Source organism: Pangasianodon hypophthalmus, chromosome 23 (assembly GCF_027358585.1).
Source record: "Pangasianodon hypophthalmus isolate fPanHyp1 chromosome 23, fPanHyp1.pri, whole genome shotgun sequence".
NCBI classification, from domain to species: domain Eukaryota; kingdom Metazoa; phylum Chordata; class Actinopteri; order Siluriformes; family Pangasiidae; genus Pangasianodon; species Pangasianodon hypophthalmus.
In genome coordinates this window covers 19,507,040-19,521,392 of record NC_069732.1, presented here as the reverse complement: position 1 = coordinate 19,521,392, position 14,353 = coordinate 19,507,040, and the positions used below count along the sequence as shown (strand labels likewise).

At 46.3% G+C, this 14,353-nt stretch overlaps 1 protein-coding gene across 1 annotated transcript in view; it reads left to right on the top strand.

Moving 5' to 3' along the window:
- jazf1a (JAZF zinc finger 1a) overlaps positions 1 to 14,353 on the top strand; it is a 51,913-nt gene that overhangs the window by 25,612 nt on the left and 11,948 nt on the right. The window lies entirely within an intron of this gene.

Genomic DNA, 14,353 nt, shown 5'->3' with positions numbered 1-14,353 from the left:
CTACGCTCAGAACCCTACACTCAGAACCCTACATTCAGATCCCTACGCTAAGAACCCTACACTCAGAACCCTACACTCAGAACCCTACGCTCAGAACCCTACACTCAGAACCCTACACTCAGAACCCTACGCTCAGAACCCTACACTGAGAAACCTACACTCAGAACCCTACACTCAGAACCCTACGCTCAGAAACCTACACTTAACCCTACGCTCAGAACCCTACACTCAGAACCCTGCACTCAGAACCCTGCACTCAGAACCCTACTCTTAACCCTACACTCACAACCCTACACTCACAACCCTACGCTCAGAACCCTACGCACAGAACTCTATGCTCAGAAACCTACACTTAGAAACCTACGCTCAGAACCCTACGCACACAACCCTACACTCAGAACCCTACACTCAGAAACCTTCACTCAGAACCCTACGCTGACAACCCTACACTCAGAACCCTACGCTCAGAACTCTACGCTCAGAACCCTACACTCAGAACCCTAAACTCAGAAACCTACACTCAGAACCCTACACTCAGAACTCTATGCTCAGAACCCTACACTCAGAACCCTACGCACACAACCCTACGCTCAGAACCCTACGCACAGAACCCTACACTCACAACCCTATGCTCAGAAACCTACGCTCAGAACTCTACACTCAGAACCCTACACTCAGAAACCTACACTCAGAACCCTACGCTGACAACCCTACACTCACAACCCTACGCTCAGAATTCTACGCTCAGAACCCTACACTCAGAACCCTAAACTCAGAACCCTAAACTCAGAAACCTACACTCAGAACCCTACGCTCAGAACTCTATGCTCAGAACTCTACACTCAGAACCCTACACTCAGAAACCTACACTCAGAACCCTACGCTGACAACCCTACACTCAGAACCCTATGCTCAGAACTCTACGCTCAGAACCCTACACTCAGAACCCTAAACTCAGAAACCTACACTCAGAACCCTACACTCAGAACTCTATGCTCACAACCCTACACTCAGAACCCTACGCACAGAACCCTACGCACAGAACCCTACGCTCACAACCCTATGCACAGAACCCTACACTCAGAACCCTACGCTCAGAACTCTACACTCAGAACCCTACGGTCAGAACTCTACACTCAGAACCCTACACTCAGAACCCTAAACTCAGAAACCTACACTCAGAACCCTATGCTCAGAACCCTACGCTCAGAACCCTACACTCAGAACCCTACACTCAGAACCCTAAACTCAGAAACCTACACTCAGAACCCTATGCTCAGAACCCTACGCTCAGAACCCTACACTCAGAACCCTACGCACAGAACCCTACACACAGAACCCTACGCCCACAACCCTACGCACAGAACCCTACACTCAGAACCCTACGCTCAGAACTCTACACTCAGAACCCTACGGTCAGAACTCTACACTCAGAACCCTACGGTCAGAACCCTACGCTCAGAACTCTATGCTCAGAACTCTATGCTCAGAACCCTACACTCAGAACTCTATGCTCAGAACCCTACACTCAGAACTCTACGCTCAGAACCCTGCACACAGAACCCTACGCACAGAACCCTACACTCAGAAATCTACACTCAGAAACCTACTCTTAACCCTACACTCAGAACCCTGCACTCAGAACCCTGCACTCAGAACCCTACTCTTAACCCTACACTCACAACCCTACACTCACAACCCTACGCTCAGAACCCTACGCACAGAACTCTATGCTCAGAAACCTACACTCAGAAACCTACGCTCAGAACCCTACGCACACAACCCTACACTCAGAACCCTACACTCAGAAACCTTCACTCAGAACCCTACACTGACAACCCTACACTCAGAACCCTACGCTCAGAACTCTACGCTCAGAACCCTACACTCAGAACCCTAAACTCAGAAACCTACACTCAGAACCCTACACTCAGAACTCTATGCTCAGAACCCTACACTCAGAACCCTACGCACACAACCCTACGCTCAGAACCCTACGCACAGAACCCTACACTCACAACCCTATGCTCAGAAACCTACGCTCAGAACTCTACACTCAGAACCCTACACTCAGAAACCTACACTCAGAACCCTACGCTGACAACCCTACACTCACAACCCTACGCTCAGAATTCTACGCTCAGAACCCTACACTCAGAACCCTAAACTCAGAACCCTAAACTCAGAAACCTACACTCAGAACCCTACGCTCAGAACTCTATGCTCAGAACTCTACACTCAGAACCCTACACTCAGAAACCTACACTCAGAACCCTACGCTGACAACCCTACACTCAGAACCCTATGCTCAGAACTCTACGCTCAGAACCCTACACTCAGAACCCTAAACTCAGAAACCTACACTCAGAACCCTACACTCAGAACTCTATGCTCACAACCCTACACTCAGAACCCTACGCACAGAACCCTACGCACAGAACCCTACGCTCACAACCCTATGCACAGAACCCTACACTCAGAACCCTACGCTCAGAACTCTACACTCAGAACCCTACGGTCAGAACTCTACACTCAGAACCCTACACTCAGAACCCTAAACTCAGAAACCTACACTCAGAACCCTATGCTCAGAACCCTACGCTCAGAACCCTACACTCAGAACCCTACACTCAGAACCCTAAACTCAGAAACCTACACTCAGAACCCTATGCTCAGAACCCTACGCTCAGAACCCTACACTCAGAACCCTACGCACAGAACCCTACACACAGAACCCTACGCCCACAACCCTACGCACAGAACCCTACACTCAGAACCCTACGCTCAGAACTCTACACTCAGAACCCTACGGTCAGAACTCTACACTCAGAACCCTACGGTCAGAACCCTACGCTCAGAACTCTACGCTCAGAACTCTATGCTCAGAACCCTACACTCAGAACTCTATGCTCAGAACCCTACACTCAGAACTCTACGCTCAGAACCCTGCACACAGAACCCTACGCACAGAACCCTACACTCAGAAATCTACACTCAGAAACCTACTCTTAACCCTACACTCAGAACCCTGCACTCAGAACCCTGCACTCAGAACCCTACTCTTAACCCTACACTCACAACCCTACACTCACAACCCTACGCTCAGAACCCTACGCACAGAACTCTATGCTCAGAAACCTACACTCAGAAACCTACGCTCAGAACCCTACGCACACAACCCTACACTCAGAACCCTACACTCAGAAACCTTCACTCAGAACCCTACACTGACAACCCTACACTCAGAACCCTACGCTCAGAACTCTACGCTCAGAACCCTACACTCAGAACCCTAAACTCAGAAACCTACACTCAGAACCCTACACTCAGAACTCTATGCTCAGAACCCTACACTCAGAACCCTACGCACACAACCCTACGCTCAGAACCCTACGCACAGAACCCTACACTCACAACCCTATGCTCAGAAACCTACGCTCAGAACTCTACACTCAGAACCCTACACTCAGAAACCTACACTCAGAACCCTACGCTGACAACCCTACACTCACAACCCTACGCTCAGAATTCTACGCTCAGAACCCTACACTCAGAACCCTAAACTCAGAACCCTAAACTCAGAAACCTACACTCAGAACCCTACGCTCAGAACTCTATGCTCAGAACTCTACACTCAGAACCCTACACTCAGAAACCTACACTCAGAACCCTACGCTGACAACCCTACACTCAGAACCCTACGCTCAGAACTCTACACTCAGAACCCTACACTCAGAACCCTAAACTCAGAACCCTAAACTCAGAAACCTACACTCAGAACCCTACACTCAGAACTCTATGCTCACAACCCTACACTCAGAACCCTACGCACAGAACCCTACGCACAGAACCCTACGCTCACAACCCTATGCACAGAACCCTACACGCAGAACCCTACGCTCAGAACTCTACACTCAGAACCCTACGGTCAGAACTCTACACTCAGAACCCTACACTCAGAACCCTAAACTCAGAAACCTACACTCAGAACCCTATGCTCAGAACCCTACGCTCAGAACCCTACACTCAGAACCCTACGCACAGAACCCTACGCACAGAACCCTACGCCCACAACCCTACGCACAGAACCCTACACTCAGAACCCTACGCTCAGAACCCTACACTCAGAACTCTACGCTCAGAACCCTACACACAGAACCCTACGCACAGAACCCTACACTCAGAAACCTACTCTTAACCCTACACTCAGAAACGTACACTCAGAACCCTACACTCAGAACCCTACGCTGACAACCCTACACTCACAACCCTACGCTCAGAATTCTACGCTCAGAACCCTACACTCAGAACCCTAAACTCAGAACCCTAAACTCAGAAACCTACACTCAGAACCCTACGCTCAGAACTCTATGCTCAGAACTCTACACTCAGAACCCTACACTCAGAAACCTACACTCAGAACCCTACGCTGACAACCCTACACTCAGAACCCTACGCTCAGAACTCTACACTCAGAACCCTACACTCAGAACCCTAAACTCAGAACCCTAAACTCAGAAACCTACACTCAGAACCCTATGCTCAGAACCCTACGCTCAGAACCCTACACTCAGAACCCTACGCACAGAACCCTACGCACAGAACCCTACGCCCACAACCCTACGCACAGAACCCTACACTCAGAACCCTACGCTCAGAACCCTACACTCAGAACTCTACGCTCAGAACCCTACACACAGAACCCTACGCACAGAACCCTACACTCAGAAACCTACTCTTAACCCTACACTCAGAAACGTACACTCAGAACCCTACGCTCAGAACCCTACACTCAGAACCCTACGCACAGAACCCTACGCTCAGAACTCTACACTCAGAAACCTACGCTCAGTAACCTACGCACAGAACCCTACACTCAGAACCCTACACTCAGAACTCTACGCTCAGAACCCTACACTCAGAACCCTATGCTCAGAACCCTACGCACAGAACTCTACGCTCAGAACCCTACGCACAGAACCCTACGCACAGAACCCTACTCTTAACCCTACGCTCAGAACCTTACACTCAGAACCCTAATCTTAACCCTACACTCAGAACCCTACGCACAGAACCCTACTCTTAACCCTACGCTCAGAACCTTACACTCAGAACCCTAATCTTAACCCTACACTCAGAACCCTACGCTCAGAACCCTACACTCAGAACCCTATGCTCAGAACCCTACGCTCAGAACTCTACGCTCAGAACCCTACACTCAGAACTAAATTGAAGAGGTTTAAAATGGGTTCTGAGTTTGTTTCGATTTCTACATTTTTATAGTGTTTGGAAATGGGTTGTCCAGTTATCCCCATCCTGAATTGCCAATTCTTCATGCTCTCTTTTTTTTTTTTTGTTTGTTCCAGTTGTTCTGGAATTGATGTGTGTTGATCGACTCCTCGATTAGTGTCAGTTGTTTCTGTGTGTATTGTGCTTGTTTGGTTCTGAGTGTACATTTATACTGTTTGAGTGTTTCACAGTAATGAAGTCGTATGTTTGTGTTGTTTGGATCTCTGTGTTTTAGGTTCGATAATTTCCTGAGTTATCTTCTTATATTTTAACAGTCTTTGTCAAACCTGTCATCTTTTTTGCATGTAGGTTTGGATGTAGTTCTATTTTTTAATTTAGCCTTCTCTCCTGTTCTTTTGAAGATTATATTAATATGTTGGACTGCCTGATTGACTCTTTCTTTACTGTGAGTGTATGTGGTGTCCAGAAAGATCTCTCTTCCTCTGTCTGCCTCTCTCTCTCTATATCCGGGCTGCTCTGTGTGTATCTGCCTCTCTCTATAGCCGGGCTGCTCTGTGTGTATCTGCCTCTCTCTATAGCCGGGCTGCTCTGTGTGTATCTGCCTCTCTCTATAGCCGGGCTGCTCTGTGTGTATCTGTCTCTCTCTATAGCCGGGCTGCTCTGTGTGTATCTGTCTCTCTCTATAGCCGGGCTGCTCTGTGTGTATCTGCCTCTCTCTATAGCCGGGCTGCTCTGTGTGTATCTGCCTCTCTCTATAGCCGTGGCTGCTCTTGTGTGTATCTGTCTCTCTCTATAGCCGTGGCTGCTCTGCGTGTATCTGTCTCTCTCTATATCCGGGCTGCTCTGCGTGTATCTGTCTCTCTCTATAGCCGTGGCTGCTCTGTGTGTATCTGTCTCTCTCTATAGCCGGGCTGCTCTGTGTGTATCTGCCTCTCTCTATAGCCGGGCTGCTCTGTGTGTATCTGCCTCTCTCTATAGCTGTGGCTGCTCTGTGTGTATCTGTCTCTCTCTATAGCCGGGCTGCTCTGTGTGTATCTGTCTCTCTCTATAGCCGGGCTGCTCTGTGTGTATCTGCCTCTCTCTATATCCGGGCTGCTCTGTGTGTATCTGTCTCTCTCTATAGCCGGGCTGCTCTGTGTGTATCTGTCTCTCTCTATAGCCGGGCTGCTCTGTGTGTATCTGCCTCTCTCTATAGCCGGGCTGCTCTGTGTGTATCTGTCTCTCTATAGCCGGGCTGCTCTGTGTGTATCTGTCTCTCTCTCTATAGCCGGGCTGCTCTGTGTGTATCTGCCTCTCTCTATAGCCGGGCTGCTCTGTGTGTATCTGCCTCTCTCTATAGCCGGGCTGCTCTGTGTGTATCTGCCTCTCTCTATAGCCGGGCTGCTCTGTGTGTATCTGCCTCTCTCTATAGCTGGGCTGCTCTGTGTGTATCTATCTCTCTCTCTATAGCCGGGCTGCTCTGTGTGTATCTGCCTCTCTCTATAGCCGGGCTGCTCTGTGTGTATCTGCCTCTCTCTATAGCCAGGCTGCTCTGTGTGTATCTGCCTCTCTCTATAGCCGTGGCTGCTCTGTGTGTATCTGTCTCTCTCTATAGCCGGGCTGCTCTGTGTGTATCTGTCTCTCTCTCTATAGCCGGGCTGCTCTGTGTGTATCTGCCTCTCTCTATAGCCGGGCTGCTCTGTGTGTATCTGCCTCTCTCTATAGCCGGGCTGCTCTGTGTGTATCTGCCTCTCTCTATAGCCGGGCTGCTCTGTGTGTATCTGCCTCTCTCTATAGCTGGGCTGCTCTGTGTGTATCTATCTCTCTCTCTATAGCCGGGCTGCTCTGTGTGTATCTGCCTCTCTCTATAGCCGGGCTGCTCTGTGTGTATCTGCCTCTCTCTATAGCCAGGCTGCTCTGTGTGTATCTGCCTCTCTCTATAGCCGTGGCTGCTCTGTGTGTATCTGTCTCTCTCTATAGCCGGGCTGCTCTGTGTGTATCTGTCTCTCTCTATAGCCGGGCTGCTCTGTGTGTATCTGCCTCTCTATAGCTGTGGCTGCTCTGTGTGTATCTGCCTCTCTCTATATCCGGGCTGCTCTGTGTGTATCTGTCTCTCTCTATATCCGGGCTGCTCTGTGTGTATCTGTCTCTCTCTATAGCCGGGCTGCTCTGTGTGTATCTGTCTCTCTCTATAGCCGGGCTGCTCTGTGTGTATCTGTCTCTCTCTATAGCCGGGCTGCTCTGTGTGTATCTGTCTCTCTCTATAGCCGGGCTGCTCTGTGTGTATCTGTCTCTCTCTATAGCTGTGGCTGCTCTGTGTGTATCTGCCTCTCTCTATATCCGGGCTGCTCTGTGTGTATCTGTCTCTCTCTATAGCCGGGCTGCTCTGTGTGTATCTGTCTCTCTCTATAGCCGGGCTGCTCTGTGTGTATCTGCCTCTCTATAGCTGTGGCTGCTCTGTGTGTATCTGCCTCTCTCTATATCCGGGCTGCTCTGTGTGTATCTGTCTCTCTCTATATCCGGGCTGCTCTGTGTGTATCTGCCTCTCTCTATAGCCGTGGCTGCTCTGTGTGTATCTGCCTCTCTCTATAGCCGGGCTGCTCTGTGTGTATCTGCCTCTCTCTATAGCCGGGCTGCTCTGTGTGTATCTGCCTCTCTCTATAGTCGGGCTGCTCTGTGTGTATCTGTCTCTCTCTATATCCGGGCTGCTCTGTGTGTATCTGTCTCTCTCTATATCCGGGCTGCTCTGTGTGTATCTGCCTCTCTCTATAGTCGGGCTGCTCTGTGTGTATCTGCCTCTCTCTATAGCCGGGCTGCTCTGTGTGTATCTGCCTCTCTCTATAGCCGGGCTGCTCTGTGTGTATCTGTCTCTCTCTATAGCCGGGCTGCTCTGTGTGTATCTGCCTCTCTCTATAGCCGGGCTGCTCTGTGTGTATCTGTCTCTCTCTATATCCGGGCTGCTCTGTGTGTATCTGCCTCTCTCTATAGTCGGGCTGCTCTGTGTGTATCTGCCTCTCTCTATAGCCAGGCTGCTCTGTGTGTATCTGCCTCTCTCTATAGCCGGGCTGCTCTGTGTGTATCTGTCTCTCTCTATATCCGGGCTGCTCTGTGTGTATCTGCCTCTCTCTATAGCCGGGCTGCTCTGTGTGTATCTGCCTCTCTCTATAGCCGGGCTGCTCTGTGTGTATCTGCCTCTCTCTATAGCCGGGCTGCTCTGTGTGTATCTGCCTCTCTCTCTATAGCCAGGCTGCTCTGTGTGTATCTGCCTCTCTCTATAGCCGGGCTGTGGCTGCTGAGTCTGTACCTTGTCGTATTGTTCCTCAGCTTGTTGTCTCTGATTGTGCTCAGGTATTCTGCTGTTGTGTATTCTCTTTTTAGGGCCAAATAACATTGTAGTTTACTTAGTTTTTGTGTTGTTTCAGTCCAGTAAGATAGATTGTTTTCTTTTTGTGCAGTAATCATTGAGTTGGGCCGGATTCTGTGGATGAGGGGGTCAGTGTCCTGAGGCTGGTTATTGTTAGTTGTGTTAGCCGTGTTAGTCAGATTAGTTTGTTTGTGGAGACTCAGGACCAGCTGAGTGAGGAGGCTTCTTTCAATGTTTCATTTCATTTAATTTCATGGTTTTTCAGAGCTTTAAAATGATAAGAGTTGGGGGCACTCCATTTTAGATGTTTCCAAAATTTGATGGTTCTTTTCTCAGTGTAGATTGATAGAGAGTATTGTCCTAATTCTGCCCTTCAAGCATTGTTAGGTGTGTTCCTCTGTATCCTGAGGATGCTTTTACAGAGTTCTGTATGCAGGGATTCAATTGGATTTTTGTCTCAAACTTCACTGCCATATAGTGCAATTTGTTCTATAGCTGCCTGTAATATTTTGAGCAAGATTCTAATTGGCATTTGAAATTGGATAGATTTTTTTAATGGCATAGAAGGCTCTTCTTGCTTTCTCTTTCAGTACATTCACAGCCAAGTTGAGGTTTCCATTTGCACTGAATTTCAGCCCAAGGTATGTATAGTTTGTGATCAGCCCAAGGTATGTATAGTTTGTGATCAAGTTTGATCATACCAAGGGTGAAATTATGTCTCTATCCCTGACATCTGGGTCTTGATGGTGGTGAGGAAAAACTCCCTGAGACGATATGAGGAAAAAGAAACATTGAGAGGAACCAGACTCAAAAGGGAACCCATCCTCATCTGGGTGACAACGGATAGTGCGATTATAAATCATTCCCTCTATAACTGTATACTATATGTACAAATAGTGCACAAAATTGTGTAACCAGGAAATTGATTACAGTTTTCACATGAAGTCCATTTTGTTGAACCTGTCCACTGAGACCTGAGTGCGAAACTGCTCGTGGCAACTGCAGCCCCAAAGCCACCACAGCAATCACAGTCCCAAGCCATCACAGTACAACTGCCCATATGAACCGCAGTCCAAAGCCATCTCTACAGTCCCCAAGCAGCACCATCTCCAGCAATCCCGAACTCAACCGATGAAAACTCCAACCAGAAGTAGGGCATCAAGATGGATCAGGCAGCGAGGAGGAGCAGAAGGGGTCAGGATCACTGGCATCTCAGGAGTAGCATGTGTAGCTCGACAGAGAGAGAGAGAGAGAGAGAGAGAGAGAGATTGTTAGGTGAGCTTTTGTCCTCTAATGGTTTAAGGATAATGTATTTTTCATGCAGACTGTAAGCAGGGACTCCAGCAAGACTAGCTGTGACAGCATAACTAAAAGGGAGAGCCAGAAGCTAACACAGACATGAGGGATCCTGGGACATAAAGCAGCAGCCACTCCACCATCGACAAACCTGAGTGAACGTGTGAGAGTGGGGGGGCGACAGCATCCAAACATCCCTATTCCTCTGTCACTAGGTAGTGGGGGCATTATGTTACTGTGCATCCATCTGAGATTCTCATTAGCGTGATATATAGAGAGACTGGTTGAATATTTGTAGGATTTATATGGAATTATCTCTGTACCCTGCAGATAGATTTTGGAATTGATCCAAATGGGGTCAAGGTCACATATCTGAAATAGTTTTTCTTCAAAAGCTTCCTTCCTGTTTTAAGAGTGTTTGAGGCATAGAAATTTGTAACAAGAAGGACTAGACTTGTTAGCAGCAGACGCATCCCTGTCCATGCTGTTAGCCTCAAGTTCTACTTGTTTACTTGGTTTTTTTTTTTTCATACCGTTGTATAGCATGAGTACATAGTGCTCAAATATATAATCTTTTAGAGTTCAGTACAAGACTATGATTTACTTAAAAAAACCCACTGATTTAGAAATTCTGTTTGCAGCATTGGGATTGTGTTAGTTTACACTTGAATTGAAATGGCGGTGACTCTTTCAGATCTTAGTAGCAGTTTCACAAAGGTTATGGTAATAGAATACTAAAATAATATTCGGAATTCCTTTGAAGTGCTGGTCAGTCTCTGTGTGTGTGTGTGTGTGTTAGCGTTTTATAGGCCAATTAGCGAGATCCAGTGGAAATTCCCTCATACCAGCCTGCACTGTGTGTGTGTGTGTGTGTGTAGACTTCTTTCTCTGTATGTATGCTTTTCTCTTTGGATAGATTGTGTGTTCCTTGTCTGTGTTTGTGTTCTTGCAGCTTCCTGCAGGAGTGCTGTGTACCGCTGTGCTTTGGAAAATGTAATTACAGCCTCGTTTGCAGCTTTTACCGTCTTCTCTTCTCCTCTATCCGGAGACCTGCTGATCTCACACACGTTTAAACACTACACTGTTTTTTAATTAGCCATCTGGAAAACAAGCCTGCTGCCCCATGCCATACCAGGCTTTCACACACACACGTACAGGCAGGATGCAGACTGTGAACCAGTCCTGCACTGTGTTTTTTGCATGTTCGTAACCTGCTGCACCACAAGGTGGTGTATTTGTCTTTTGGTAGTTGGCAGTAAAATGTGCACTAAAGCATTTCATTTCCGTCACACATAGCTTCTGTTCCAGTACAGTTTTTAACCCCTTAAACTGTCAGGAGATTTACTGTCTTTCCAGAATAATTCATCATAATTATTGTGCTTTAAGATAAACGACTAAATCGTAGACTCCTTTGGTGTTTGTAAACAAAAGAGATGCGCGTGCAACCTGGATGCAAAAGCTCCTGAGAAACTGCAACATCAGCACAACGACTGTGCAGCTGTGCATTAACCCTCATTTCTCTTCTGATTCACAACTCCATACATTTTAAATTCTGTAGAAACAGTAATTACCGCTTCTGCATGACCAGTGATTTAAAAAATGATGGTCAGAAACGGGAACTGCAGTGAGCGGTGATAGAGCTCCATGTGGGCAGGAATCACGCTGCCCCATGCTCACGCTCTGAACATTTGCAGTGGAGGAGGAGCGGACAGGACAGTTAATGACAGGGTTGCCAGATTGGGAGAGTTTAAAACACTAAGCGGCTGCTAAGATCTTATTTTATAGAAACAATCTGAATTAAATGTAATAAGTGCAGACAGTGTGTCTATGATGTACAGAACAATTTCTATTGTAAGATATATTGCAAAGCTTGAGAAAGGGAAAGGGGGAGTATGGAGTGGATAGACTCTGTCCATCAGAAATATGTGTGAAATACTTGTTTCCCTACAGAAAGCCTGAGGAAAAGAAGAAACATAGCTCCCTTTTCCAGTGCACACATTTTTGGGCTAGTTTCAGGTATTTTGTGTGGAGGTAGTTTGAGGTGTATTTGAGGTGAAATTTTGCTGAAACCTGTGAACGCTGCTTAATGATATTTACCTCGAGCACAGCTGAAGGTTCGTCTAAAACCCCCTGAAAGTGAGCTGCTCGACTGTACGCTGGACGACTGCATGCTGTCGACTCTCAACTGCTGATTACAGGGTTACTCTAAAAGTTCCCTAAGTCACGTGTGATAACCTCGCCACTTCATTTTAATATATTTTTTAAACAGTAAAATATATGGTGACGAGCTGCTGCTGACACTGAGACATGTTTTGGGAGAAGCCCACCTTTAATCCCTGATGCCACACCAAGGCCTTGGAGAATGCTGTTTCGTTCTACTGTATACTTGTATATGGCTAGAATTAAAATATAAAGTCTCTCATGTCTAATCTAATCCCTGATCTTTTCCACATTAATGCTGCCCCTGCACTGCTCTGCTTCGAACATGTGGAAAACATACAGTCATACAAACACAATTACTGTGTTAGAAATTGTGAATGCATCAGTTTAAGGGCGTTTTCAGACCTGTAGATCTGTGCTTTGTTCCGAAACGGTGACTTAATTTGTTAATGTCGCATTTTCTCCTTGGTGCAGTTTGCTTTCACAATGCAATATTTCAAATATATAATCTTATAATAATAAGATAATAAGGATGTGATAACATTTTAAACAACATTGAAGCTATAAATTAGGGCTTTACAGTAATGACTATGATTAAAAAAAAGAATTAATCCCAGTAACGTTACTGAGTCTTATTTCTCTCCCTATTGCTCTCCTGTTTCACATACCAGGAGGCGCGGCCACGTATCTCACCTGCTAATCTCACTTCTACAGGAGAGCACGCTTACAGACACACACACACACACACACACACACACACTCACTCACTCACTCACTCCTTTCCCTTTCGTCTGTCCCTGCTTAGTTAAGTAGTTAACTGGGGATTTTTTTCTCTGTGTTTCAGTAAATCTTGTTTTATTGAACATTCACTGCCTTGTCTTGGTTATTACTTTGATATTGCAGGAAGCCATTCAGAACTAAGCCTTCAGAAACCAAGTCATTGATCATTATTATTTTTTTTACTTTCTTTTTTTCAGACCTACACAGAGACGTGACTCACTTCCATATGCATGTAAGGAAGTTGCGTGTATGTATTTTGAGAAAAAAACATATTAAACTTGTGCTGTTATTCCGGAGGAGAGGAGAGAGGAGTAATGGATGTGGTGAGGAGAGGAGAGGAATAATGAAATATGGTGGTGAAATATTTAGAATATGGAGGAGTGGTTCTAATTGCTTTGACTGCTAGCTCAGCTGAACAGACGGGTCCTACTGTATATGCTGCACTGTTATATACGTGTAGAGACCCACAATGCAAACTGCTGGTACATACAGCGTGCCTTCTGGTCTGCTTTTCAGTTATGTCTCTTTTCAAGATCTCAGAGGAGATCTCTAGCCTCTATAAACTTTCTTGTTACAATAAGCACCTTTCACACTTGGAAACAGAAAGTAACATAGTGTAGGCTTGCATTTCCTTTTTTATATCGAAGATATTGAAGCCCATCAGCCCACTGGCACTGACTGCATTTAACTTGTTCAATATGAAACAGATAAAAAGTAAATATACACTTAGGTGTAATGGATGCTAAAATGAAAACAAGCCATATAGCCCTTCATGCACATTGTTAGTACTGTTTTTTTGCTGTTTCAATTTGTGTGTGTGTGTGTGTGTGTGTGTGTGGGTCCATTAGAATATGTGACATCTTGTTTTATTATGAGGAACTTCCACAGGTTACCACATGGGGGCAGTTGCAGCACACAAACTGTAGCCAGAGAAACACATACACACACACACACACACACACAATTTAGGATTGTTTGTTAGGATTGTTTGTGCCTGGTATGCCTCAGGCATTGGAAGTTGCCTGCTGTCTCAAACAATGTGGGAAAAAGTGTGTGTTTGTGTGTGTGTGTGTGTGTGTGTGTGTGTGAGTGGTGAAAGGGCACAGTTTTATGTCTAAACTTACAGTAAAACCTCACTAAGCAAATACAAATTTTAAATAACGGTCTTTCATTTTTTCGATCGTGTACACGTGTGAAATTGAGCACTCATCGTGTTTTTAGGGGCCAAGCACCAAAGGTGACCCACTGTAATTGTATGTTTCCTTCTTCTTCTTCTTCATGTTATTATTATACTTTCACATGGTAGCCTATGGCAGCCCACAGATCTCTTTGTACAATTTTTAATGATATTTGGCACAGTGATAGAGGACAGTCTCAGGTTCTTGTACAGCAGTTTTGGTGTACTCTGTGGCGCCACCAACAGTGCAGATTTGGACATACGTATGCAGTAGTAACTCTGCAACACATCATCAGAGAAATGTATTTACATTTTCCTCTAATTCTTTAAATGTTCATTTCTGCCAT